We start from the raw sequence: 11,743 nt of genomic DNA on the forward strand, positions 1-11,743 counted from the left end.
TTCTGCCGCATCTACATAAAGTGTTGCAGCGCACTGTCTGTATTTCTTATGTAAGGCTTTGGCTCGTGCTTGTCTTCTACCCTCATGGTGTAAGGGGTGCATGTTTTTGGGGAGTGGTTTGATTAGTAGGGCCGTCCTATAGTCGCGGGGTAAGTCTACTTTAGCATCGTTATTCTTAGGTTGAAAGTTAATTCCGAGCCTGGTAAGAATACTCCTGCCAGTTCTGGAATTGGCTAATCGCGCTGTTTGAGCCATTAAATGGGCTTCTTTCAGTTCATTGTAGGTGTTATGTATTCCCAACCTCATAAGCCTTTCGGTTGAAGCATTTAGTGGGAGTCCTAACGCAGCCTTATAGGCCTGCCGTATCATGCTATCCAATTTGTCCTTTTCTGCTTTCGAAAATTTGAGATAAGGGGTGGCATAGAGTATCCTGCTTAGCGCAAAGGCCTGCACTAGGCGGCATAAATCTCTTTCCCTCACCCCTTGTCTGCGGTTAGCTATGCGGCGGATTAATCGCGCCGTCGCTTCTACCGTGCGTTTTAGCTTAGTGAGTGTGTCAGTATTCTTTCCATTTGTTTGTAAATACAACCCCAGTATTCTCATGGTCTGTACCTCTTTGACAGATCGTCCATTAACATAGACGTTTATTTGCGGGGGGGATGTCGTGGTACGCCTACCTCTTTGTTTACGACGGATCACGAAGAGTTCAGATTTTTGCTCAGAACAAGTGAGGCCGGATTCCCATGCGCATGCCTCAATGATGTCCACTGCTGCTTGGAGTGTGTCTTCTATGTAGCCTTCGCATCCTTTGGTTACCCAAAGTGTGATGTCATCTGCATAGAACGTGTGATGTAGGTTTGGTATTTGTGCCAGTTTGGGGGGAATTTTGATGAGGGAGAGGTTAAAAAGGAAAGCGGACAGGACGGAGCCCTGTGGCATTCCTTTACTTCCTAGTGTGATTGGGGCAGACTCTATTGTTCCGACCGTTATCACTGCTGTTCTGTTAGTGAGGAAGGATCGGATGTAGTTGTACGTCCTTTCTCCGGGGTTGATTTCTGACAAGTTTGTCAAAATGGCTTTGTGGGTGACGTTGTCGAAAGCTTTAACAAGGTCTAAACCCAATATTGCTTTCGTTCCTGTTCCCTCGTCAGCTTCAATTATGTCCTTGTTAAGCTGCAAGAGTATGTCCTGGGTAGATAGTTGGGCCCTGAATCCTAACATTGTTTCAGGTAGGAGGTTCATGTCCTCCGCATAGTTTTGGAGCCTATTGAGGATGACATGCTCCATGAGTTTGCCTAGGCATGGTGTTAATGAAATTGGGCTCCTAAGAGTGTGTGAGGCTGAAAAATGTCTGCATTTCCTAAAGCGGGTAAGGAAATGCAAAGACATTTTTCAGCCTCACACACTCTTAGGAGCCCGGCAGTTTCTGTGCACTGAGGAGCATACATACCACCTCGCGCTCTTCTTCCTCACTGTCACTGGAGTCAACAATTCGCCTGAAGCGAACACGACGCTGTCTCACTTTGGTTTGTAAGTCTGCTTCAGAGTCGGAAACATTGACACACAGATCAGTAAATTGCAGGTAAACGGTATAGGTCTTCTAGACACTTTAACAAGCCAAAATGCACCCCAGAAATGTACTTCAAGAGCACAGCAGAAATGGAGGCTGTTAGTTGTAGACACATCAAATACATATTATTGCTATGATAAAAATTAAAACCTAGAATTCAAAAAAACTCATAAAAAGAGAGTATGTATGATTTACTTTTTTGTGATGCAGTGACATCACAATATCAAATAAATAAAATCGCTCTAATTTTTGGTTTTGAAGAGGTGGCCTGGTTATAACTATGGTTATAAAGTTACAAAATATTTTAAAATTGCGATCGCAGAGTTACCTTTGATGATCGAGCTTGATTTTTTTTTTCGTCGAGTGCCTCTAGGCGTGGGATATTCCAAAATAAATTGTGGCTAAAGGAATGATAAACGAGCACGCGTTAACTAGCGAAATATGTGCTAATTACCAAGTCCTTATTTTTGACAGCCAGGTAGCAGCCATGACAAATATAATATTATCGCTGCAACAAAAGCCGCTACTTAATCTTAAGTTTACAGGTGATTGTTGCCCACGCGGTCGACTATCTACAACACACGTGTTCTCCCACTGACGGCTGCTTTTCGCTCAGTTTAATTTGTGGCCCACCACAGAAAGAAGTATGCCTTAATTGCTGCGTTCTGTGAAATTTTAACGATTTACGTCTCATGCGTTCATACCGCGGTAGCTGGGACTCGCGTTGATCGATCAAGCAACCTTCTTAGAATCTCATGCCTTCATATCGCGATATCTGCGACTCGCATTGGGCGATCAAGCAACCTTATTAGAATGGAGTGTGTTGCAGTAATTAAGCAACCACTGTCCGTGATCAGTTCCTCTGCAACGCGCGAAGAATGGTTACTGCCGCAGGCGCAGAATAATAACAGTTCGAACTTACCTCCAAGCAGCAATACATAGCTTGCACCGACGTCACATCCGGTGGCCGTCGGTTGCGAGTCGGCCGTGCTGCCGAACCACCGCCAGACCACCTGTAGCATTAAGCTGCGTATGTTAGCTCGCAACATGTCGATTCTCGTCGCCGTCGATTCGGTATGGATTTGTGTGCCACCCTTGGCTGCTACGACCTTAGCGACAGCTCCAGGTGAAAGAAGAAGCCGCTTAACACGAACTTCATCCAGATTCGTAAGATGATCGTAGGCATGCAAGTGCGAGCGCTCCGTGACTCAGTACGAATCTGCGCGAGCTGTGGCTGGCTCGCATTAAGCGCTACGATTTGGAACCCGTCAACCCAAATTTACTTGTGTGCTGAGTGCACTTTGTGACAGGTAAGAGGCTTGTGTCGTCGACTAAATGTTTACGAAAAAATGGGAAGCAATGACTCTCTTGAATGTTCTTGTTTTGAATGACGTCATCCAATTTGTCTGACAACACAAACCCAGACTGGGTGCCGTGTCGCTGCATCTTAGCTACAGCACTAGGCAAGCCAGCTCGGATCACCACGACCGCAGCGAGCAATGACGGCAGAGAAAGCGGCGTACCGAGGCCGAGCTTTTAGTCTCGTTGCTTGCGCATCGCAGACAGGCTTCTCACCCACCTGCTGTAGAAATCAATCTGTGCCTCCATTGATTCGAAGGCTTTCATTTCTACCAACTTCACAAAGCTGGAAAGAGTACACGATATCCCCCGTGGGCCACTTCAAGGAACACATCAACGCCCATCGTCGCGTCGACTCCCGGTCGCAGCGTGTACGGATATGTATCGTCGCAAATTTTCACTCTGTGTGCGTAGCGTACGCGCGCCGATCAAATAAATTCAGACCAGTAGCCTGCACTGAGTGGTTCATTCGTCTGTGGAGTAGGCATCGCGCCCGAAAGATAAAAAAATGATCTAAAGCGTCCGAGGAGTGGCCAGGCATCGCAGGGCGGATGGGCGGGGACGGCCGAATGGTTCGGCAGCATGGCCGCAAGCGCGTGATGGCGGCGGAAGTCACGACACGTGCAACCTATGTATATGCGGGCTCGATAATAATCTCCAGTTCCATCTTCTTCAATCCATTTCACCAAATAAAATGTTGAAGAGTAGTCATCATCATCCCTACACTTAAATCCTCGCACGTATTCGATAGGGACAATGGCACAACGCTTGTCGTCCTCGTACCGAATGTATGCATGCGTGCTCATGGTGTCAACAGCGAATTGCGAGTGCTCACGAGGTGACACAAAAGATTGACTGCTCAGTGGCCACTGCTCAGTTCGGTCGCTCAATGTCGCCGGTCTCGCGTCCGCCACAGCCCGCAATAGATAGACGGGTGGATGGATTATTCTGACTACAGTTGTATCGGGCGGCAGTTTGCGCCACCTAGCCTAAAATTCCTTTCTTTTTTTTTGTCTCCCCACACTTTTTTTAAATCTAATTTGCTGGAAGCGATGGCAAGGCGACTGAAACCAAAGTTCCAATGTATTGTGCCATCGCGTATTCGCAGGTCCTAATTTTACAAAAATTATTTCTATCTCATAGATTTAGAACACATTACTCAGTGCTCGGGCTTCAGTGCGTTGATTGCTGGACTGACTTTTTTTGTGAATGCGGCCGAACTAGCCAAACCGAGTTGTAGTCATAGCTCCATAGCCGAGGCAACTTCGCCACCTGCCTGTCAGAACACTGTACTGCCAGTAACAGGAGAAGGCCAAGCCGGCGGCAGAAGTGCGACAGTATGTTTGGTCGTTGGTCTGCACGCAATTTTCTTAGTCCAGGGAATTTATTGGCACTTTCGCCTCATTAAAATTTTTGCGAGATTGCTGGCACGAATTTAAACATTGCGAAGCGACACTGGCGACACGCAGAGTCTGCTTCGGAATCGTGATGGCGCGTCCACAAAATCGGCAGAAGCGAGGTAATTACATAGAATACCTAAACCCTGGTGTAAGGGATCGGTAGCGCTCGCGAGGGTCATTGGAACGCGGCTGGGGGCACTCAAAGCGGAGCGTCTCCTTTCTTGGAACGCGGCCGCTTGCGAACGCGCCGGGAAATTCGGGTGTCCCCCCGCCCCGCGGTACCGATTCGCGCACGTGCTGGCACGAATGTGTATTTGTGTTTGTTTTTATTTTGTGGTGGAGAGGGTTCTTCACCTTACGGGAGCTGGAGGGCTGGTCAGGCTCTCCCTAAACCAATCATGTGAACATTGTAACATGATTGGAAGCCACGAAATGTGGGCCGGGCCTTTAGGGCTTTAAAACCGGGCCCCGGAGCTGGAAGCGGGGTTCTGGGCTAAGGTGAGATGCAACGCATCTTCGGCAACGCCGAGTAGGGGCCTCCCCTAGTATTAGCCAGTTCCGCCCTTTTTGTTGTTTGTCCTTGTGCCGTTAATTTGTCTCGAGTGTCTAAACTTCTATACGCTGTAAATATTTGTATATAAAACTTCAAGTATCCCTTTTTGTTATCCCTGTGTCTTCAAGTCTTCAAGTTGAAACCACCCGTCTCTGGCGGGGTACCTATGGTGCAAAGAAGAAGAAGAACCTGAAATTTACTGGCGCAGTCGACAGGATCCTGCGGCCATCGGAAGACGGCGCAGGAAGAAGATTGAAGACAGGGAGAAAGGCGACGACAAGGTAATAGGTCAGCGTTCGAGAACGGACCTGCGGAGAGACGGCGGCAAGGATGCAAGGACCACGGCAGTAGTCCAGCGACGCGGGACTGCATACGGTCCAGAAAAGCAGCGCATCGATAACTCGACAGTCACCGGCGTCGCGAAGCAAGGCGACAGCAGCGGGCACAGGACCAGCGGCGTCCGACAGCTCATCGCAGCGTGCGGTGAAAGTGGAGGTGGACTCCGACGCCAAGGAGCTGGCAATGCGGATCGACGCATCGAAACCGTGAGTTTCCTTGGTCGCATTGTTCACGTCCCTGTGTTCGAGCCGGTAGGACAGCTGAGGGGTACGGAAGGCGGTATGGAGAGCTATCCATGCCGGCCCTCACTCGATGTGAGGTACCAGGTTGAGTTAGCGAAGGCGCGCTTAGCGGACCTTCAGGCTCAACTCTTGAAAGTAAATGGCAGAAAGGCGGTGCTTCGCGAGGAAGAACCTCAGGATGTAAAGTATGTCTTGAAGGTTATAGAAGCAAGACGCCAGCAGGTAGAGCTCGAGATCTCTAAGATCAAGGAGAGCAGAAGAGCCAGTCAATCAGCCACGGAGAACTGCTCCGAGTCCCGAGAGATGAGGCCGCCTGTGCTGGAAGACAAAGACTTATCCTGCTCAAGCACAGGTGGAGGAAAGAGCAGTCAGGTCGCTGTAGGTAATCAGCCGATATGCGCGGACGCCTCTTTGTTGGGAAATGCCGCAGAGAGGGAAAACGAGATTTCTGAAGGAATCACAGCTTCGCCACTGCGGGCGGCTAGCAAAGAAAAAGAGCAGCCCAATTCTGATGGTCTAGGGCCAGTCGAGACCAAATTGTCCGAAACCAAGCAGGAGAATGATCTAATTCCTGCAGGCTCTATGACTAAGATTGTGACCTCCGACACGGAGCTAGTAACCGGTGAAAATCTGGCGTTGCTGCAAACACACACTGTGTCGGCCATAGGGCATGAAGTGCCCCGTAGTGTTCCTGGTGACAACAGCCCTACATCCGAGGCAGAGAGCGGAGGTGGGCCCGCTGGGCCGACCGGGCAGAGCGCCGCGCAGTTGTCGAACGCACCCGGTGTGTGTCCGGCCAGGTCATTTGAGGACCCGGAAATGAGTGGCGACTTGCCGCAAGGCAAGCTCGGGTCAAGTAACTGCGAGGGAGCTCGTGTAGCCTCGGTGCTAGACGATGCCACGAAGCCGGCAAGTGCCTATCAAGCAGGCAACGGCAACGTCAGTGTTTGCCCGAGCAGGAACAGGGCAAATGGCTCGAAGAGAGCCAAAGTAGAGAGAGACAGGTGCATGACTTTCACGCTGAAAGTCGACGCGAGAAACAGTATGTTCCGTGCTAGAGGTCGGCATATCAAGTGCAGCAAGACTGACCGTACTGGTATATTTGGACGAGCCAGGGGCTATGCTCTTTACGTAGCACGCATCACGTATTGGCGCGCCGAAGAGAGCGTGCCTTCAAGGGCGTTGCATGGTCAAGGATTTGGACCTGCTGAGGATCATGACGTGTTTGATCCTGGAGGGCACCAGCTGTTGAGTTCTTGCCCCGCTGTGGCACCAGCCTGATGAGCATAGTGACCATTAGGTGTTAATCGTGTCGAATTAGACACGTGTGGGCTCGAACGAGCACAGGGACGCTCGGTGCGACTAAGGAGGCTCACGTGGCCCGTATCAGCGCTACTGAACGCTCCAGTTGCGAGTGTCGGTGTGTGTGTGTCGAGCAGGACGCGGGTGTGCATGCTGGTGAACTGGGTGCAACGCACCAACTTGGACGCTGTGTTACGGCGCACGGCAGGCATGCCAGTGTGTGTATTTTAGTGTCCAATTTGCCTATGTTTTCTTGGTGCCTTAAGCATTTTCCTTAATGTTGTGTTGTTGCCCATGTGCATTTTGCTTTTGGTTTTGTTGGTGCCAGTGCCGGTGTAGCTGCGGTATGTCACCCACAGGGTGGTTTTGTGACCCGTACCGTTCCCTTCTGGTTATAATTCTAAAAGTGGCATTTGAGCCCTTTGTAGAATCTTGGGAAGGGCGTGTAAGGGATCGGTAGCGTTCGCGAGGGTCATTGGAACGCGGCTGGGGGCACTCAAAGCGGAGCGTCTCCTTTCTTGGAACGCGGCCGCTTGCGAACGCGCCGGGAAATTCGGGTGTCCCCCCGCCCCGCGGTACCGATTCGCGCACGTGCTGGCACGAATGTGTATTTGTGTTTGTTTTTATTTTGTGGTGGAGAGGGTTCTTCACCTTACGGGAGCTGGAGGGCTGGTCAGGCTCTCCCTAAACCAATCATGTGAACATTGTAACATGATTGGAAGCCACGAAATGTGGGCCGGGCCTTTAGGGCTTTAAAACCGGGCCCCGGAGCTGGAAGCGGGGTTCTGGGCTAAGGTGAGATGCAACGCATCTTCGGCAACGCCGAGTAGGGGCCTCCCCTAGTATTAGCCAGTTCCGCCCTTTTTGTTGTTTGTCCTTGTGCCGTTAATTTGTCTCGAGTGTCTAAACTTCTATACGCTGTAAATATTTGTATATAAAACTTCAAGTATCCCTTTTTGTTATCCCTGTGTCTTCAAGTCTTCAAGTTGAAACCACCCGTCTCTGGCGGGGTACCTATGGTGCAAAGAAGAAGAAGAAGAAGAACCTGAAATTTACTCCTGGCGCAAAGTTCGAGCTGCCGAAGTCGACGCACTACTGGCGCAAAAGCCATCAGCAAGAACAAGGCGTAAGTACTACGAGCGTATGTACAGTATGTGCCCACCACTTAACTGCGCTTCTGAACGCCGCTGACTGATACTTTAAACGTTGCTACACAGGAACTTTCTGCGGCAGACAATAGAGGTTGTGGGCTGCAGTCGCCACCAGAGGATATCGAAGAAACCGTCACAACGGATGAAGAGGAAATCAGCCAACAGCCATTCGCTTCCAGCGCTACCAGTGACTGTGAACGCGCTGCGGCGGGAGGCGCACTCAGTTCAGCCGTACGCTCCGGTTCCAATTGCGAGCCGGATGCAGATGACGTACGTGATGATAACCTGGTAAGGACAAATATTCAGTGTTGAAGCCTTTATCTGAAAAAAAAAGCCGTATACTGCCATTTTTTCTGACCATTCCTCTGATAGGCCTTTCTTAACTTTCCCGCCTGTAGGCTGCGAAATGAATTGTTGCATTTATGTGTAATTTTTATTTGTGACTTCGAATGTTCTGATACTTCACTGTATACTGTCTATATTTGCTTGTGCTGATGCAAACGCTATTCTGTTGTGACTACTGCTCATTTTATTGCGAAGAAAGGGCTTCATTCTTTGAAGCTGTTTTTGGGTAGCTTTTTTTGCTTCAGCCCCCGCCTTCATAAAAAAAAACAATCGCGAAATAAAACTTAACCAGCTGCTGCACTAGATATCATTTTGGCATTACCATTGTTGTTTTAAATGCGTGAGAACTTTCTTTTGTGTTGCAGTATGTTGCAGAAAATATTTGTACAAACCTGCCCATCTGCCTGGTCTCACTGAGACTGCGGTGTGTTCAAATAAGTAAGATGCCTTCTCTATGTGGGCAGGAGCACCATGCCCACAGTGAGAGCACGAGGCCCAGCTCAAATGATGCTGCACTTGGCAGTCTCTTCAGAGATATTGTGTTTACAAAGTTGGCTGTGACGGGAGGTGACATGCTCTTAATGGTCCTCAGATATGCACTAAACTCGAGGCTGACATTTAGTGCACTTCTCAGTATCATTGACATGATCAATGCTTTTTTTGAACGCCCTCCTCTTCCGCATTCAAAGTACGCCTTAAACAAGTTTTTTGAAGGCAGTGGGACAGGCATGACATTTCATTATTTTTGCCCACAGTGCACAATTTATGTGGGTGAAGCTGTGCCAGGCGTATCCCTGGATTGCTCCGAATGTGGTCGGCCATGCGGATCATCTGCCATGGCAGATGCACCCTTTTTTGTCCTTTTAAATCTTCCATCACAATTATGCAAAATTTTAGAAAAATCCACCTTTCTTGATTTGACGAAGCCGCTGAAGTTCAATAGCACCTTGTGTGACATTCATGATGGCAGTATGTATCGCAACTTTGTTGATGCTACTAGTCAAGCTGGCCACAGAATCAGCTTTACACTGAATGCAGACGGCAGTCCTGTATTAAAGTCGAGTGGCACATCGATTTGGCCTATCCAACTTATTATTAATGAGCTGCCACCGACAGAAAGGATGAAAAATTTGGTATTGGCAGGTCTCTGGTTTGGAAAAGACAAACCCCACATGGGCATCTTTCAGGGTGCCTTTGTGGAGGTCATGAACAACTTATCGCAGGAAGGATTTGACCTTAACTATAAAGGCAAAAAACAAAACTTCAAGGCCTTCTGCATTTGCTGTGCTGTTGATTCTGTGGCCAGAGCCCCCATGCAGGGTGTAACTCAGTTTAAAGGGTACCACGGCTGCAATTGGTGTCTACAGAAAGGCGAGAGGGTTGGGAGAGCAACAAAATACCCAGTTGAGGATAAAGACAGTCCCAAGAGGAGTGAGGAGCAGATGGTGGCAGATATGGAAAGGGCAATAGTAGAGGGGCGACCTGTTAAGTGCGTAAAATCTTTCTCCCCACTCATCAACATGCAGCAGCTTAACATAGTCTGGAGTTTTGTTCCAGACTATATGCACTGCGTGCTGTTGGGAGTGGGGAGGCAGTTTCTGGACTTGTGGCTTGAATAGCTAGGTTCTCTATTCAATTCAATTCAAGTTTATTACACAGAAAAATATACAAAGTTCTCGGTGAATGAGGCATCTGGATCCTTAGCCAGTGGCTAGTTTCGGATCCATTACAAACATGTTACAAATCTAGGCAGTTGAACAAGGCTGAAACATACAAAAGATACAACTAATATAATGCAATAAAAATAATCAGTTCAACAATAAGGGGAGGTGTATTGTTCTGATAGCATGTACTTTTTTAGAGCAGGTGCAATGTTCGAGATGGACTTAATGCTGAATGGGATGATATTCCAAACTTTAGCGCTGACAAATGCTATGCTTCTACGTCCGTATACATTGTGTGTTGTGGGTAAATTGAGGTTATTGTTGTCAGCGTGTCTAGTGTGACTTGAAGGAAGCTTCAGGATGGAAGAATTGTATGGTATATTCGTTTTAATAATAGTGCTCACCAAGAGCGCTGTTTTGTAATCGCGAATTATATGAAAACGCATGATGTTGAGGTCTCTGAAGAGTGGATCTGATGATGAGTGCCAAGGTGCTGACGCTATGATCCTTAATGCTCTTTTCTGGAGAGTAATAAGCGGCGCGAGGTACGATGAGTAAGTGTAGCCCCATGACTGGATGCAGTATGTAAGATGACAATGGAATATACTGAAATAGACCACACGCAATGTATCAATGCTGAAATGCTTTCTAGCTTTAATTAATGTGGCGCATGCAAAGGTTAATTTTTTACATAATGTTTCTATGTGCTCAGCCCAATTTAGAGATTCATCTAATGTTATTCCTAAGTGCTTGAAGGTTTTCACTTTTTCAATGGGTATTCCCCCTACCTGTATTGCACATTTGGGTCGCTCTCAGGCTGAAATTGACAGACGCCTAATGACCATTGCCCCTCCCAGAGATGCGAAACGCACACCTAGACCTACCAAGGAGAGAAGATGGTGGAAGGCGAAGGAGTACGAGAATTGGTTGCTCTCCTGTGCTGGAGGGCATTTTGAAGAGTCAGTACTTGCAGCACTGGACATGTCTGGTGGAGGCTGCACACATCATGCTGGAACACAAGGTGTCACTTCCTGACCTTACTATTGCAGAGAGCCTTCTTTTGGACTTCTATGTCCACACTCAGATCCTCTATGGAAAAGAGTGCATGACGTATAACGTGCATCAACTTCTTCATATTGGAAAGAGTGTGCGACACTGGGGTCCATTGTGGGCTCACTCTGCTTTTCCTTTTGAGGCGGGAAATGGCACCTTGAAGGAGGCTGTGAAGGCTGCCAATGGCATTCCCCACCAGATATGCCGTGTGTTGCAGATTGAGGGAGTAGATGAGAAGTTCCTTAAAATTACCACTCATCAAGGTGCCATCCAGTACTGTGCTTCTCTAGACAGAGCACCAACCCAGAAAAGTGTGCCCATCTGTGGGGGGTTGCGCTTCTTTGGTCGAGGTAGGCTATATGTCCCTACAAGCAGTATAATTAACAAGGAGCTTGTGGCAGAAGACAGTATTGAGTATCCTCGTTTGTGCCACAGTGGCCGTATATTTACTAGTGAAGACTATGCCAGGATTAAAAAACAAACAACTCAGTGGTACAGCTGTCAGATGGCACTTTCGCAATAATTGTGGGCACTTTCGCAATAATTGTGCGCATTGTCAGCAGCAGTCATACTTTTGCAGTTGTGCAGCCACTGAAATGCAAGGTGTTGAAGTATAGCACTGTTGAGATGAGGCACTTGTTTAAAGTTGTTTCATTCTCCATGAAACGTGAAGTTGTTCCATTTTCCTCAGTCAGCAATATTTGTGTCTTCATGAACATAGGAAGTGTATTTATTTCACCTGTTCCTAGTTCCTACACCCTTTAG

General features: G+C 48.2%; 1 pseudogene; it reads left to right on the forward strand.

The window, feature by feature from the left end:
• Nucleotides 1-9,232: 9,232 nt before the first annotated feature.
• Nucleotides 9,233-11,743, forward strand: LOC149361914 (uncharacterized; annotated as a pseudogene).

The sequence above is a fragment of the Amblyomma mixtum genome, chromosome 2, assembly GCF_055824585.1.
Source record: "Amblyomma mixtum isolate Tamu chromosome 2, ASM5582458v1, whole genome shotgun sequence".
Classification (NCBI taxonomy): Eukaryota; Metazoa; Arthropoda; class Arachnida; order Ixodida; family Ixodidae; genus Amblyomma; species Amblyomma mixtum.